This window comes from Scyliorhinus torazame, chromosome 4 (genome assembly GCF_047496885.1).
Source record: "Scyliorhinus torazame isolate Kashiwa2021f chromosome 4, sScyTor2.1, whole genome shotgun sequence".
Taxonomy (NCBI): Eukaryota; Metazoa; Chordata; class Chondrichthyes; order Carcharhiniformes; family Scyliorhinidae; genus Scyliorhinus; species Scyliorhinus torazame.
In genome coordinates this window covers 256,837,185-256,853,918 of record NC_092710.1, presented here as the reverse complement: position 1 = coordinate 256,853,918, position 16,734 = coordinate 256,837,185, and the positions used below count along the sequence as shown (strand labels likewise).

General features: G+C 45.5%; 1 protein-coding gene across 6 annotated transcripts in view; it reads right to left on the bottom strand.

Annotated features, from left to right (window-relative positions):
• The window catches only part of LOC140410888 (E3 ubiquitin-protein ligase RNF19A), a 143,820-nt gene that overhangs the window by 121,505 nt on the left and 5,581 nt on the right, over positions 1-16,734 (bottom strand). For 4 of the 6 annotated variants that reach the window (XM_072499660.1, XM_072499655.1, XM_072499659.1 and 1 more), the window contains exon 2: positions 16,535-16,592. The exons of the other annotated variants lie outside the window; for them this stretch is intronic. The gene's annotated coding sequence lies outside the window, so the exon portion shown is untranslated. The remainder of the gene's footprint in view (positions 1-16,534; positions 16,593-16,734) is intronic. 6 annotated transcript variants of the gene reach the window in all.

Below are 16,734 nucleotides of genomic sequence, written 5' to 3'. Positions count from 1 at the left end.
CCACCCGGCACACCAGTCTGCAGGAATGAAGCTCAGGAAGAGCCGCTCCCGGAGTCCACCCCTGGGGCTGAACCGGACCCACTTCCCCAGCCACCTGAAGCGGCTGCAACATCAGTGCTTCGGCGGTCACAGCGCACAGCGTATTAACTCTGTGGATTTTATCTGTGGGCCATTGTATGGCTTCACCCACAGGGGGTGATGTTGGAGCATGACGGGCTCCGCGCATGGCTCCGCCCCTTTGGAGGAGTAGAAGAGTAGCAGGCCTGTGGGACTGTCCTCAGTATGTACCAGTCACAGGCAGGCAAAGTTGATAGTTAATTAAAACCACTGTTTTACTCCGACACGAGTCCTTGAGTGAATTGATGGTCGCATCAGTCAATTCCATTTTTTCCAATTAAGGGGCAATTTAGCGTGGCCAATTCACCCACCCTGTACATCTTTTTGGGCTGTGGGGATGAGACCCATGAAGACATGGGGAGAATGTGCAAACTCCAGCCGGACAGTGACCTGGGGCCGGGATCAAACCTGGGTCTTGGGCGCAGTGAAGCAGCAGTGCTAACCACTGCGCCGCCGTGTTGCTCGAGATAGAGTCAGTTCCAATCCAAATATGAGACATCCCATCAATTAGCAAAACAGCCCATCCTTAACAAAGTTGTGAAAACATCTGCAATTAAAATCTCTTTCCACTGTCCCAAATCCTTGTTTTTGGATCTAATATTTAGCAAAAGTGTCCCAAGGGCCACTTTCGTAAGAATCAGCAACTTAAATCATTTGCTTGTATTTCAGTTTCTGTTGACTTGAGGCAACATATTTTGCTTAAATTAGAAACAGCTCCTCAGGCCTTGGTCATTGGAGTTAATGAGCAGTAACATTAAAGTTTTTTTTTTCCCCCTCGCCCTTCCTGGAAGCATCCATCCCAACTCAGATCTGATCCCACAGATACTGTACAAGGTGAAATAGTGAGTGCGAGCAACACAAATGGCAACAAACTCTGATTCTGTTCTCAGTTTTTATCCCAAATGTACTTGCATTTTCTAACATGGACAGGAAATGGGGATGCAAACCCTGGATGAAACAAGGTAGCTTCAATTGTATAACTGCAGAGACTACTTTTTTAAGACATCAAGAAAGAGCACGGTGAGAAATAGGACTTGGGACTTCCTTTTTTTTTTTACTAGGAGCGTTAGGAATGTTCCATTGTTAGTTCACAGCAATGCTCCTGGGTAGAACAAAAAAATAAATGCACTTTGCTTTAACAAGCTACTAGGGCATGGACATGAGACTGTTATAAGTAGGGCATTTAAATCTACATTCTCCTTCAAGTCACCCATCGATACACTTTGCCTCCTCATGGGTGAATCTGTTCCAGTCAAGCAACTAAATTAGGGTTTCTCACAACGGCTAAACACGGTTACAGATCACAAAGAGCAAAAAGAAAGTTGCAAAGAAAAAGGAGATTTATCAAGAGGAGATTTTACAAGAGACAATCAACACTTTGATATCTTGCCTCACCCCGCCCGGTTTTCACTCCTTCACAAGTTGTTCCAGGCTCAGTTGCATCACCAGAAAGGTGATAGGTAACCCAATGCTCCTCTGCCATTGGAATCAAAGGGCCACAGAATACTCTTACATAATATTCCATAGCAAGTAGTTCAAGTTTCCCTCACCCTAGAGCTTCCCAATCTTTCTCGTTATGCAATTCAAACTGGAAACTGGCCAGATCAGAGGATGAAATGCATTATAAGTTCTTCCCTGATACCAAGGTGATATTTCACCACATAGCATTGCTCCCAATAATGATGCTTTCAATTAGGCAATGCAGATAATGACACAAGTGTAAACTTCAAGGATGGTATTTAAGTAATTCTTGATGAATAGATAATACTAAAATCTTAAAATGAAACACAAAAGGATCCAGCACACTATCATTCAGTTGCAGAGCTGCCAGTGATGGCAATGTGATCCTGCAAATGCAATATTACAATGTTATAATCTGTTGCAATGGCTACTGATCTACTGCTTGAAATTAGCCTGAAACAATCAGCTGAGAAGATCACAGGAACTGTTAAATTTGTATGACTCAATGGTTGCATTCATCAATAGCTACACTGAAGGATAAGCAATGAACTATTTGGTTATTGTTCTATTGCACATTAAAATGTAAGAAAGTACAAGCAAGGGTCCCCAAGGACAACCAAGCCGCCTGGTATCTGGCCTGGGTCTCTGTACTACTCAATAAGTATCAATCAACAATACGAGGGGTGAGAAGAGCCCATGGCGAGTTGTCTCTTTAACTTCTGTACCTTTGTGAAGATGGCTGAATTTTGCTCTCCCCCCCCCTCCAAATGGAAAGCACAACTGCCCCCGTTAATTACCCTTGCTTGCCAGTTTACATGAAGTATGATCACTTGGCTGGGACATTCAAGACAATTTACAAAGTGATGGAGCTACCTGGGGTGCATTCTCTAAGAAAGGAGCAGTCAGTGCGGACAGGACAGGTGGGGAAAATGTTTGGAGGAGATGAGGAAAAGAGGAAAGAACGTTTACCTTTAAGTAAGGGAAAAAGCTTTTCACTTAGATAGTGTGTCTCATGACGCCAGTGTGTTCTGAAGAGTCTTGCACAAAATCAAGCATCATTGATCTGTAGGAAATACAGGAGCCAATTTGTGAACAGCAAGGCTGCACAAACAGCAATGTGATAATGATTAGATAATCAATTCTGTTTTTGTGTTGATTGAGCTATTAAATATGGAACAGGTCACAGAGGAGAATTTTTAATTTCTTCTTTGAAGAGTGCCATGGGATCTTCGTTCAATTCTCATCCAAGAGATGTTACCTTTGAGTGCACAGCATTCTCAATACTGCATTGAGGGGAGGTGGATGAATGACTGCTAGGTTCTATTAATCCCAGGAAAGCAGCTTTTGAAAATCTTCAGGAAACTAGACTCCAGCTTGCTTTCTTCTCTCCATGTGGGAAAGTAGAAGGCTCCATTCTACACCATCCCATTGCTCAAGGCCATGAATACAGACGCTGTCATTCAATGACCATCTCTGATCGACCAGCCACCATCTGCTAGATGTGCCACATGTTGATAAGCCCTTGTTTTGTCCATCAGCTGGTTCTATGAGCTACTCTAGTAAAGAGGAAATCAAGTAATTGACACAGAACTACAGAACAATATTCACGTGACAATAGAATGAAGACAAAAGTGAACTCAAAGTATATCTGCAAATTAAATCTCACAAAAGACTGTTTTGAATGAAATAAATTTTAGTCTGCTCAAGTGACTAATGCACTTGTTTGAAGAAATGCAGGAAGCAGAATGTTGAACATCATTTGATATCCTTGGGTTTTCTCGATGAGTCACAAAACGTTAGTATGCAGGTGCAGCATGTAATCAAAGAAGGCTAAAGTGATGCTGTCCTTTAATGTGAGAGGAATTAAACATAAGCAAGGATGTTGTGCTTCAGTTATACAGGGTGCTGGTGAAATCGCATCTGAGATTTGGTCTCCTTATTTAAGGAAGGATGCAAGTGTTAGAATCATAGAATCCCTACGGTGCAGAAGGTTTGCACTGACCCTCCAAAAGAGCACCATATCTACACCCACTCCCCGCCCTATCCTAACCCCACCTAACCTGTACATCCCTGGGCACTAAGGGGCAATTTTACCATGTGCAATCCATCTCACCTGCACATTTTTGGACTGTGGGAGGAAACCCACACAGGGAGAAAGTGCAAACTCCACACAGATAGTCACCCAAGGCCGGAATTGAAACCAGGTCCCTGGCGCTGTGAGGCAGCAGTGCTAACCACTGTGCCACCATACCACCCATGTTGGAAGTGGTCCACAAGAGATTTACTAGATTTTTAAAATAAATTTAGAGGACTCAATTAATTTTTTTCCAATTAAGGGGCAATTTAGCATGGCCAATGCACCTACCCCGCACAACTTTTGGGTTGTGAGGGCAAAACCCACGTAAACACGGGGTGAATGTGCAAACTTCACATAGACAGTGACCCAGAGCCAGGATTGAACCTGGGACCTCGGCGCCATGAGGCAGCTGAGCTAACCACTGCGCCACCATGCTGCCCTAAGAGATTTACTAGATTGATACCAGGAATGAGCTGGTTGTCTTTGGAGGACAAGTTGGAAAGGCTGGATTCCTTTCCACTAGGATTAGTGGGGAGTGACTTTATCGAAGCATATAAGATCCTGAATGGTATTGACAAGGGGACATGGAAAGGATATTTCCTTTTGTGGGCGAGTCCAGAACCAGGAGGTACTGTTTTAAAATTAAGGGTAGTTCTTATAGGAGAGAGATGAGGAGAATTTTTTTTTCCTCAGAAGATAGTGCAACTTTGGAACTCTGCCTCAGAATATACCAAATAATATGGGCCACATCCTGTAATTCATTTATTCAAGGCTCCAGTTAATATTAGTCAGTTTCAGCTGCTGGACCAAAAAAAGCAGGATATAGGAAATCCTCCACTTCCATGGAGGCAGTGTCTAAACATGACCAAGCAACAAATTATACACTTTGGCTGCACATTTTTATGTTGAAAATAAACACTAATTTGGTAGCACAGAAATTAAATATTGCTGAAAAAGAGAGATTGCGTAGGTTTTTCGCCTTGCACTTCAGAAATACGTTAAAGCCTTGCACCTTTTTTGAAGTACCATGAAACATGGGGAGCCTGAAGTTCATCATTGGCAATGCCTTGGCCAATCAGAGTTGCCTTGCCAATCAACAACACCCCTTTTATCCTGTTGTATAAATTGTTGCGGTGGTTTGAAATATTGCCAGCGTTGGACTGGGGTGGGCACAGTAAGCAGTCTTACAACACCCGGTTAATGTCCAACAGGTTGATTTGGAATCACAAGCTTTCGGGGCGCAGCCTCCTGATGAAGGAGCCAAGCTCTGAAAGCTCATGGTTTGAAATATGGCATTCTTGCATTTGTCCTGATGAGTGTAAGGTGAAACAAATCCAGGCAACATGCTTCCCTTTCCAGTAACATTCACGTTGAAAATACAAATTATAACATATTGGGATAACATTTAAGAAGTATTTAGATGCGCACTTGCAATGCCGAGGCATTGGGCCAAGTGCTGGAAAATGAGATTAGAATAGTTAGGTGGTTGTTTTTGGCTGGTGCCGATGCGATGGGCCGAAGGGCTTTTTCTGTGCTGTAGATCTCTAGGACTCTATATAAAACATAATGTTATATTAGCTCAATATGGGCTAAAAGCAGTCCGATCAGCACAAATAAATTGGGGGAATTTAAAGGGTTAAAACCGCTTATACTCATGTCATCTGCAATTTGTTGTGGTGGTTTAAGATTAAATTTGCCTGAATTAGGGCCCACCCCCAAAACTAGTCCCTCCCCCCCCTAGTCATCCCCCTGTCCCCCACCCCCAAAAAACACCGGTCAGCATCATGAAATTCTACTGAGCAGGAAGCTTATAGAAATTGCAATCTGAGGGGGAGTGGAGGTGGGGTGTGTACAGGCAAAGTTTTTTCACACCAAAAAACACTTCTTCAATGAGAAACTGATGGGTATACATACACCAATGTAACTTCAATAGTTCACTATAGTTTAATCACGTTGCTCTCAGGTGAAAGATTAGAAAGGCACTTACTAAAATGCTTAATTTTCATTATAAACCCACTTTTTAAAGCAGTATTAATAAAACTTTATCATGTTACCACTTTTAAATACAAAGAATGCACTTTAATTGAAAGAAAAACAAAAATGGTTAATTTCAATAATGCCACCTGACTGCTCTGGTTTAAATACCATTTTAAATGTGATCCTACTATTTTCAGCCAAAACTAGAATTGAAATGAAATGAAAATCGCTTCTTGTCACAAGTAGGCTTCAAATGAAGTTACTGTGAAAAGCGCCTATAATCTCAGCGTTGCAATTTCAAGCACAATTCCCGATTGCCCCAGAGCGGAAACTCTATCCCAACATTCTCATGGAAACAAAGATGCTTGGGAACACATGCCCTGCCCTGCCCTTCCCTTGATCCCCACCCACCCCATATTTGCAAATACAATATAAAATGCTGTCAAATTCACTATATTATAAAGTCACCCTGACAAAACTCTCCAAGCTCACCTTCCTCGCTATAGAGGGGAAAACCTTTCATGGAAGCAATAACACTTGGAATACAGGGGCATGAACTGATACATTTGTTACCATTTTATACTATTATGCCAAAGATGTATTGGATGTTGCAAACTTTTACTTTCAACGTTGATCTGATAAAAGACACTATATATTTTTTTTTTTAAGCGCATTTTATTCAAACTTGTATCAGAGTAGGTTACAGCAAATAAACACCCCGGGAAACATTCTTCCCAACAATCAACGATACAGTTTGTACAGATTTTCCTCCTTTTTCACCCCCCCCCCCCTCCCCACCACCCCCCCGCCCCTCCCCCTCCTGCGACGAACAGCTCCTCAAACACAGTCACAAACATCCCCCACCTTTTCTCAGACTCCCCTGCTGAGCCCCTGAACTCATACTTTTTCTTCTCTAACCGCAGGAAGTCGTACAGGTCACCCAACCATGCTGCTACCCCCGGTGGCGATGCCGCCCACCGCTCCAGCAAAATTTGGCGCTGTGCAATCAGAGAGGCGAAAGCCATGACATCAGCCTTCCTCCTCTCCATGAGCTCCGGGAGCTTCTCTGAAACCCCAAATACCGCCACCAAAGGGTCCGGGTCCACTCCCTCCTCCACTATCTTGGCTAAGACCGTGAACACTCCCGCCCAGAATCTTCCCAATTTTTCACAACCCCAAAACATGTGCGCATGATTCCATATCTTCAGCGTGGACTGCATCACTGGGCTCCCTGAATACCTACTCAGAGCCGTTGGCAACGCAACCGTCACCATAGCCCTCAAACAAGACCCCTTACAAGATTCCTCCGCCATCCTAACCCACTCTACCCCTTCTCCTTCCCACCACCGCCGCACCTTGTCCACATTCGCCGCCCAATAATAATGAATAAAGTTTGGCAACGCCAACCCCCCCTGCAGCCTCTGCAGCAGGGTAAAAAGACACTATTACAGACAGTTATGTCCCCATTACAAGTGGAAACTGGCAAGTTTGTGCAACTATACGGTTCTTAAAAATATGTACTTCAAAGTGCACAGGGATATGGGGACAAGGTAGTGTGGTTTATTGACAGAGCAAATCAAGTTTGAAGCCAAAATTAATGGTACTTTTCAATGAAAGAACCAAAAATAAAAATATCCAGGTTACTCTCATTAATTTTTCCTTTCAGATTTTGACATTGGCCACCTTGAACCTCCAGCCATTACTGCTCTACTGTTGCTCTTCTGAATAATGTGGCCAAGAAGGTAAATTTTCTGTCTTAATGCCTGTATTATTAATTTATCCCATTACTATGGAACCAGAATATTAGTGACAGAGACAGTTGACATTGCATGAAACATTCTCAAAACAACAATTTGCCTTTATTGTCAAAGGTTTCATGGAATATGACATTCTGAAGTGCTTCAAAGAGTGGAGCTGAATCATGGGCAATGAGCGGAAGAGAGTTAACCAAGGTGGCCAAGGGAACGATCAGAATATGTTTTGAGGAGATACTTGAAGGGGAGCAGTAGAAGGCTGAGGGATTTTAGGTACAGCATTCTTAAATTTGACACAAAACTGAAGGTTTTGTGACTCAACAAAAACAATTTGCCTTTCTTTAGCGTTGTAGAAAAATGTCTCAGGGCATTTCACAGAGAGTTACAGGAATATAAGAAAGAGCAGGAGTCGGCTATTCAGCCCCTCAAATCTGTTCCACCATTCAATTAGACAATGGTTGATCTTCTATCTCAATGCCATTTACCCGTACTATCGGCACATCCCTTCATAATTTCACTATGTATAGATCTATTGATCCTTGTCTTGAACATACTCAATGACCACAGAGAGCTCCACAGCTCTCTGGGATAGAAAATTGCAAAGATTCACCACTCTCTGACTGAATAAATTCCTCCTCATCTCAGTCCTAAAAGGGCTGCCACGTTTTTTAAGGATGTGTCCCGTTTCTAGACCCCCAGCCAGGGAAAACATCTTTCCCTATTGAACCCTGTAAGAATTTTGTATGATTCAATGAGGTTGCCTCTCATTTTTCTAAATTATAGAGAATACAGGTCGAGTATCCTCAATCATTCCTCACAGGACAACTCCACCATCCCAGGAATTACACCAGTCTATGAGAAGTATATATTTTCTTGGGTAAGATGACCAAAACTTACCACAATACTCCAGGTGTAGTCACATATGGCTCTATACAATTGCAGCAACTGGGAGAGTGCGGGCAAGAGTTGGGGTGAACAGACCTCAGAATGGTATAGGGCTGGAGGGGTGTAGAGGGTTACAGAGGTGGGGGTGAAAAGAGAGATGCCAGCGTAAGGCCATAGAGTGATTTGAACATAAGGATGAGAACATAGAACATTACAGCGCAGTACAGGCCCTTCAGTCCTCAATGTTGCACCAACCTGTGAAACCACTCTCAAGCCTATCTACACTATTCCCTTACCGTCCATATGTCTATCCAATGACCATTTGAATACCCTTTGTGTTGGCGAGTCCACTACTGTTGCAGGCAGGGCATTCCACGCCCTTTAATACTCTCGGAGTAAAGAACCTACCTCTGACATCTGTCGTATATCTATCTCCCCTCAATTTAAAGCTATGTCCCCTTGTGCGAGACATCACCATCCGAGGAAGAAGGCTCTCACTGTCCACCCTATCCAATCCTCTGATCATCTTGTATGCCTCAATTAAGTCACCTCTTAACCTTCTTCTCTCTAACGAAAACAGCCTCAAGTCCCTCAGCCTTTCCTCATAAGATCTTCCCTCCATACCAGGCAACATAGAACGATACAGCACAGTACAGGCCCTTCGGCCCACGATGTTGCACCGAAACAAAAGCCATCTAACCTACACTATGCCATTATCATCCATATGTTTATCCAATAAACTTTTAAATGCCCTCAATTTTCGGTAACATTCCGGTAAATCTCCTCTGCACCCTTTCCAATGCTTCCACATCCTTCCTATAATGCGGCGACCAGAATTGCACGCAATACTCCAAATGCGGCCGCACCAGAGTTTTGTACAGCTGCAACATGACCTCATGGCTCCGAAACTCAATCCCTCTACCAATAAAAGCTAACACACCGCATGCCTTCTTAACAACCCTCTCAACCTGGGTGGCAACTTTCAGGGATCTATGTACATGGACACCGAGATCTCTCTGCTCATCCACACTGCCAAGAATCTTACCATTAGCCCAGTACTCTGTCGTCCTGTTATTCCTTCCAAAATGAATCACCTCACATTTTTCTGCATTAAACTCCATTTGCCACCTCTCAGCCTAGCGCTGCAGCTTATCTATGTCCCTCTGTAACTTGTAACATTCGGCCGAACTGGCCACAACTCCACCGACTTGTGTCATCTGCAAATTTACTCACCCATCCTTCTACGCCCTCCTCCAGGTCATTTATAAAAATGACAAACAGCATTGGCCCCAAAACTGACCCTTGTGGTACACCACTAGTAACTGGTCCCCAGTCTGAACATTTCCCATCAACCACCACCTTTGTCTTCTTCCAGCTAGCCAATTTCTGATCCAAACTGCTAAATCACCCTGAATCCCATGCCTCCGTATTTTCTGCAGTAGCCTACCGTGGGGAACCTTATCAAACGCTTTACTGAAATCCATATACACATCAACTGCTTTACCCTCATCCACCTGTTTGGTCACCTTCTCAAAGAACTCAATAAGGTTTGTGAGGCACAACCTACCCTTCACAAAACCGTGTTGACTATCTCTAATCAAATTATTCCTTTCCAGACGATTATACATCCTATCTCTTATAAACCTTTCCAAGATTTTGCCCACACCAGAAGTAAGGCTCACTGGTCTGTAGTTACCAGGGTTGTCTCTACTCCCCTTCTTGAACAAGGGGACAACATTTGCTATCCTCCAGTCTTCTGGCACTATTCCTGTAGACAAAGATGACTGAAAGATCAAAGCCAAAGGCTCAGCAATCTCCTCCCTAGCTTCCCAGAGAATCCTAGGATAAATCCCATCCGGCCCAGGGGACTTATCTATTTTCACACTTTCCAGAATTGCTAACACCCCCTCCTTATGAACCTCAAGCCCTTCTAGTCTAGTAGCCTTAATCTCAGTAATCTCCTCGACAACATTGTCTTTTTCCTGTGTGAATACTGACGAAAAATATTCATTTAGCACCTCCTATCTTCTCGGACTCCAGCACAACTTCCCACTACTGTCCTTGACTGGCCCTACTCTTACCCTAGTCAGTCCTTTATTCCCGACATATCTATAGAAAGCTTTAGGGTTATCCTTGATCCAACCTGCCAAAGACTTCTCATGTGCCCTCCTGGCTCTTCTTAGCTCTCTCTTTAGGTCCTTCCTAGCTAACCTTTAACTCTCGAGTGCCCTAACTGAACGTTCATGGCTCATCTTTACATAAGCCTCCTCCTTCCTCTTGACCAGTGTTTCGACTGCTTTAGTAAACCACCGTTTCCTTGCTCGATCACTTCCTCCCTGCCTGACAGGTACATACTTATCAAGGACACGCAGTAGCAGTTCCTTGCACAAGCTCCACATTTCCATTGTGCCCATCCCCTGCAGTTTTCCTCTCCATGCGATGCATCCTAAGTCTTGCCTCATCGCATCATAATTGAGTCGATTTCGGCGATAGAACAGCTGGTGAGTCAGTTTCAGCGGGAGCAGTGCGGAAGTGGTTGCTGGGAGGTAAGTCTGTCCTTTAAAAGCACTTGTCTTTGCAGGGGCAGGCCAGTCGATTTCGGCGGGAGAATAGCTGGTGAGTCAGTTTCAGCGGGAGCAGTGCGGAAGTGGTTGCTGGGAGGTAAGTCTGTCCTTTAAAAGCACTTGTCTTTGCAGGGGCAGGCCAGTCGATTTTGGCGGGAGTGGAGCTGGCTGGTTAGTCAATTTCAGCAGGAGCTGAGAATTTTTTTTTTTAAATTAGTGTTTTAGGCGGGAACAGGAAGTCGACCCGCGGACGTCTGGGAAGACCCTCACCAATAAATTCTGGTGGAGAGTCAGTGCAGGGATCCCCTGCGGTCGTTCCCCTGAGAAACAAGTATACCGCTTTGGATACTTGTGGGGGGGGGGGGGGGGACTTACCAGCGGTAAGCCATGGGGTACGGGCCTCTGGCACGGAGTCTGTCCCTGTTGCTCAGAAGGGAAGGGGGGAGAGGAGCAGAGCATTAGTAATTGGGGACTCGATAGTCAGGGGCACAGATAGGAGATTTTGTGGGAGCGTGAGAGACTCACGTTTGGTATGTTGCCTCCCAGTGCAAGGGTACGTGATGTCTCGGATCGTGTTTTCCGGGTCCTTAAGGGGGAGGGGGAGCAGCCCCAAGTCGTGGTCCACATTGGCACTAACGACATAGGTAGGAAAGGGGACAAGGATGTCAGGCAGGCTTTCAGGGAGCTAGGATGGAAGCTCAGAACTAGAACAAACAAAGTTGTTATCTCTGGGTTGTTGCCCGTGCCACGTGATAGTGAGATGAGGAATAGGGAGAGAGAGCATTTAAACACGTGGCTACAGGGATGGTGCAGGCGGGAGGGATTCAGATTTCTGGATAACTGGGGCTCTTTCTGGGGAAGGTGGGACCTCTACAGACAGGATGGTCTACATCTGAACCTGAGGGGCACAAATATCCTGGGGGGGGGGGGGGGGGGGAGATTTGTTAGTGCTCTTTGGGGGGGTTTAAACTAATGCAGCAGGGGCATGGGAACCTGGATTGTAGTTTTAGGGTAAGGGAGAATGAGTGTATAGAGGTCAGGAGCACAGATTTGACGTCGCAGGAGGGGGCCAGTGTTCAGGTAGGTGGTTTGAAGTGTGTCTACTTCAATGCCAGGAGTATACGAAACAAGGTAGGGGAACTGGCAGCATGGGTTGGTACCTGGGACTTCGATGTTGTGGCCATTTCGGAGACATGGATAGAGCAGGGACAGGAATGGATGTTGCAGGTTCCGGGGTTTAGGTGTTTTAGTAAGCTCAGAGAAGGAGGCAAAAGAGGGGGAGGTGTGGCGCTGCTAGTCAAGAGCAGTATTACGGTGGCGGAGAGGATGCGAGATGGGGCCTCTTCTTCCGAGGTAGTATGGGCTGAAGTTAGAAACAGGAAAGGAGAGGTCACCCTGTTGGGAGTTTTTTTATAGGCCTCCTAATAGTTCTAGGGATGTAGAGTAAAGGATGGTGAAGATGATTCTGGATAAGAGCGAAAGTAACAGGGGAGTTATTATGGGAGACTTTAACTTTCCAAATATTGACTGGAAAAGATATAGTTTGAGTACAATAGATGGGTCGTTTTTTGTACAGTGTGTGCAGGAGGGTTTCCTGAAACAATATGTTGACAGGCCAACAAGAGGCGAGGCCACGTTGGATTTGGTTTTGGGTAATGAACCAGGCCAGGTGTTGGATTTGGAGGTAGGAGAGCACTTTGGGGACAGTGACCACAATTCGGTGACGTTTACGTTAATGATGGAAAGGGATAAGTATACACCGCAGGGCAAGAGTTATAGCTGGGAGAAGGGCAATTATGATGCCATTAGACGTGACTTGGGGGGGATAAGGTGGAGAAGTAGGCTGCAAGTGTTGGGCACACTGGATAAGTGGGGCTTGTTCAAGGATCAGCTACTGCGTGTTCTTGATAAGTATGTACCGGTCAGACAGGGAGGAAGGCGTCGAGCGAGGGAACCGTGGTTTACCAAGGAAGTGGAATCTCTTGTTAAGAGGAAGAAGGAGGCCTATGTGAAGATGAGGTGTGAAGTTTCGGTTGGGGTGATGGATAGTTACAAGGTAGCGAGGAAGGATCTAAAGAGAGAGCTAAGACGAGCAAGGAGGGGACATGAGAAATATTTGGCAGGAAGGATCAAGGAAAACCCAAAAGCTTTCTATAGGTATGTCAGGAATAAGCGAATGACTAGGGAAAGAGTAGGACCAGTCAAGGACAGGGATGGGAAATTGTGTGTGGAGTCTGAAGAGATAGGCGAGATACTAAATGAATATTTTTCGTCAGTATTCACTCAGGAAAAAGATAATGTTGTGGAGGAGAATGCTGAGCCCCAGGCTAATAGAATAGATGGCATTGAGGTGCGTAGGGAAGAGGTGTTGGCAATTCTGGACAGGCTGAAAATAGATAAGTCCCCGGGACCTGATGGGATTTATCCTAGGATTCTCAGGGAGGCCAGGGAAGAGATTGCTGGACCTTTGGCTTTGATTTTTATGTCATCATTGGCTACAGGAATAGTGCCAGAGGACTGGAGGACAGCAAATGTGGTCCCTTTGTTCAAAAAGGGGAGCAGAGACAACCCCGGCAACTATAGACCTCACGTGAGCCTCACGTCTGTAGTGGGTAAAGTCTTGGAGGGGATTATAAGAGACAAGATTTATAATCATCTAGATAGGAATAATATGATCAGGGATAGTCAGCATGGCTTTGTGAAGGGTAGGTCATGCCTCACAAACCTTATTGAGTTCTTTGAGAAGGTGACTGAACAGGTAGACGAGGGTAGAGCAGTTGATGTGGTGTATATGGATTTCAGCAAAGCGTTTGATAAGGTTCCCCACGGTAGGCTATTGCAAAAAATACGGAGGCTGGGGATTGAGGGTGATTTAGAGATGTGGATCAGAAATTGGCTAGCTGAAAGAAGACAGAGGGTGGTGGTTGATGGGAAATGTTCAGAATGGAGTACAGTCACAAGTGGAGTACCACAAGGATCTGTTCTGGGGCCGTTGCTGTTTGTCATTTTTATCAATGACCTAGAGGAAGGCGCAGAAGGGTGGGTGAGTAAATTTGCAGACGATACTAAAGTCGGTGGTGTTGTCGATAGTGTGGAAGGATGTAGCAGGTTACAGAGGAATCTCGATAAGCTGCAGAGCTGGGCTGAGAGGTGGCAAATGGAGTTTATTGTAGAGAAGTGTGAGGTGATTCACTTTGGAAGGAATAACAGGAATGCTGAATATTTGGCTAATGGTAAAATTCTTGGAAGTGTGGATGAGCAGAGGGCTCTCGGTGTCCATGTACATAGATCCCTGAAAGTTGCCACCCAGGTTGATAGGGTTGTGAAGAAGGCCTATGGAGTGTTGGCCTTTATTGGTAGAGGGATTGAGTTCCAGAGTCGGGAGGTCATGTTGCAGCTGTACAGAACTCTGGTACGTCCACATTTGGAGTATTGCGTACAGTTCTGGTCACCGCATTATAGGAAGGACGTGGAGGCTTTGGAGCGGGTGCAGAGGAGATTTACCAGGATGTTGCCTGGTATGGAGGGAAAATCTTATGAGGAAAGGCTGATGGACTTGAGGTTGTTTTCGTTGGAGAGAAGAAGGTTAAGAGGAGACTTAATAGAGGCATACAAAATGATCAGGGGGTTGGATAGGGTGGACAGTGAGAGCCTTCTCCCGCGGATGGATATGGCTGGCACGAGGGGACATAACTTTAAACTGAGGGGTAATAGATATAGGACAGAGGTAGGTTCTTTACGCAAAGAGTAGTGAGGCCGTGGAATGCCCTACCTGCTACAGTAGTGAACTCGCCAACATTGAGGGCATTTAAAAGTTTATTGGATAAACATATGGATGATAATGGCATAGTGTAGGTTAGATGGCTTTTGTTTCGGTGCAACATCGTGGGCCGAAGGGCCTGTACTGCGCTGTATTGTTCTATGTTCTATGTTAATTGCCTTCACCCCAGATATAACTCTTGCCCTGCGGTATGTACCTATCCCTTTCCATCACTAAAGTAAACGTAATCGAATTGTGGTCACTATCACAAAGTGCTCACCTACCTCCAAATCTAACACCTGTCCTGGTTCATTACCCAGTACCAAATCCAATATGGCCTCGCCTCTCGTTGGCCTATCTACATACTGTGTCAGGAAACCCTCCTGCACACATTGGACAAAAACGGACCCATCTAAAGTACTCGAACTATAGCGTTTCCAGTCAATATTTGGAAAGTTAAAGTCCCCCATTACAACTACCCTGTTGCTTTCGCTCCTATCCAGAATTATCTTTGCAATCCTTTCCTCTCCATCTCTGGAACTTTTCGGAGGCCTATAGAAAACCCCTAACAGGGTGACCTCTCCTTTCCTGTTTCTAACCTCAGCCCATACTACCTCAGTAGACGAGTCCTCATCAAACGTCCTTTCTGCCACCGTAATACTGTCCTTGACTAACAATGCCACCCCTCCCCCTCTTTTACCACCTTCCCTGAGCTTACTGAAACATCTAAACCCCGGAACCTGCAACAACCATTCCTGACCCTGCTCTATCCATGTCTCCGAAATGGCCACAACATCGAAGTCCCAGGTACCAACCCATGCCGCAAGTTCACCCACCTTATTCCGGATGCTTCTGGCGTTGAAGACACACTTTAAACAACCTTCCTGCCTGCCGGTACACTCCTGCAACTTTGAAACCTTACTCATGACCTCACTACTCTCAACCTCCTGTACACTGGAGCTACAATTCAGGTTCCCACGCCCCTGCTGAACTAGTTTAAACCCTCCTTAAGAGCATTCGCAAATTTCCCCCCCAGGATATTGGTACCCCTCCGGTCCAGGTGTGGACCATCCCGTTTGTAGAAGTCCCACCGACCCCAGAATGAGCCCCAATTATCCAGAAATCTGAAACCCTCCCTCCAGCACCATCCCTGTAGCCACGTTTTCAACTCTTCTCTCTCCCTATTCCTCATCGCGCTATCACGTGGCACAGAAATAATAACTCTGTTTGTCCTAGATCTAAGTTTCCACCCTAGCTCCCTGAATTCCTGCCTTACATCCCCATCCCTTTTCCTACCTATGTCATTGGTACCTATGTGGACCACGACTTGGGGCTGCTCCCCCTCCCCCTTAAGGATCCCGAATACACGATCCGAGACATCACGCACCCTGGCACCTGGGAGGCAACTCACCAACCGCGAGTCTCTCTCGTTCCCACAGAATCTCCTATCTATCCCCCTAACTATGGAGTCTCCAATTACTAATGCTCTGCTCCTCTCCCCCCTTCCCTTCTGAGCAACAGGGACAGACTCTGTTTCAGAGACCTGTAACCCATGGCTTACCCCTGGTAAGTCGTCCCCCCCAACAGTATCCAAAGCGGTATACTGGTTACTAAGCGGAACGACCACAGTACAGCGACCTGTACTGAATGCTTCCTCCCAGCCCCTCTCACCGTCACCCATCTATCTTTATTCTTCGGAGTAACTACATCCCTGAAGTTTCTATCTATGACCACCTCTGCCTCCCGAATGATCCGAAGTTCATCCAGCTCCAGCTCCCTGACGCGGTTTCTGACGAGCTGGAGATGGGTGCACTTCCCATAGATTAAATCAGCAGGGACACTGACGGCGTCTCTCACCTCAAACATTCTGCAGGAGGAACATTGCACTACCTTCCCTGCAATCCCCTTTAGATAAAAAAAGAAAAAAAAAGAAGCTTACCTGTTATTCACTCCCCTTCTCAGCAAGCACTCACTCAGCAACCTCTGCACAATAACACCTGAGGGGAAAAAAAATAAAAACTACTTACCAGTCATCAGCCAATCCCTTACCTGCAGGCCGTGACATCACGGTTCAACTTCTTTCTACTTCTACCTGCCCTCGAGCCTTCCTCTTGATCTTTACAGCGGTTGTTTTTTTTT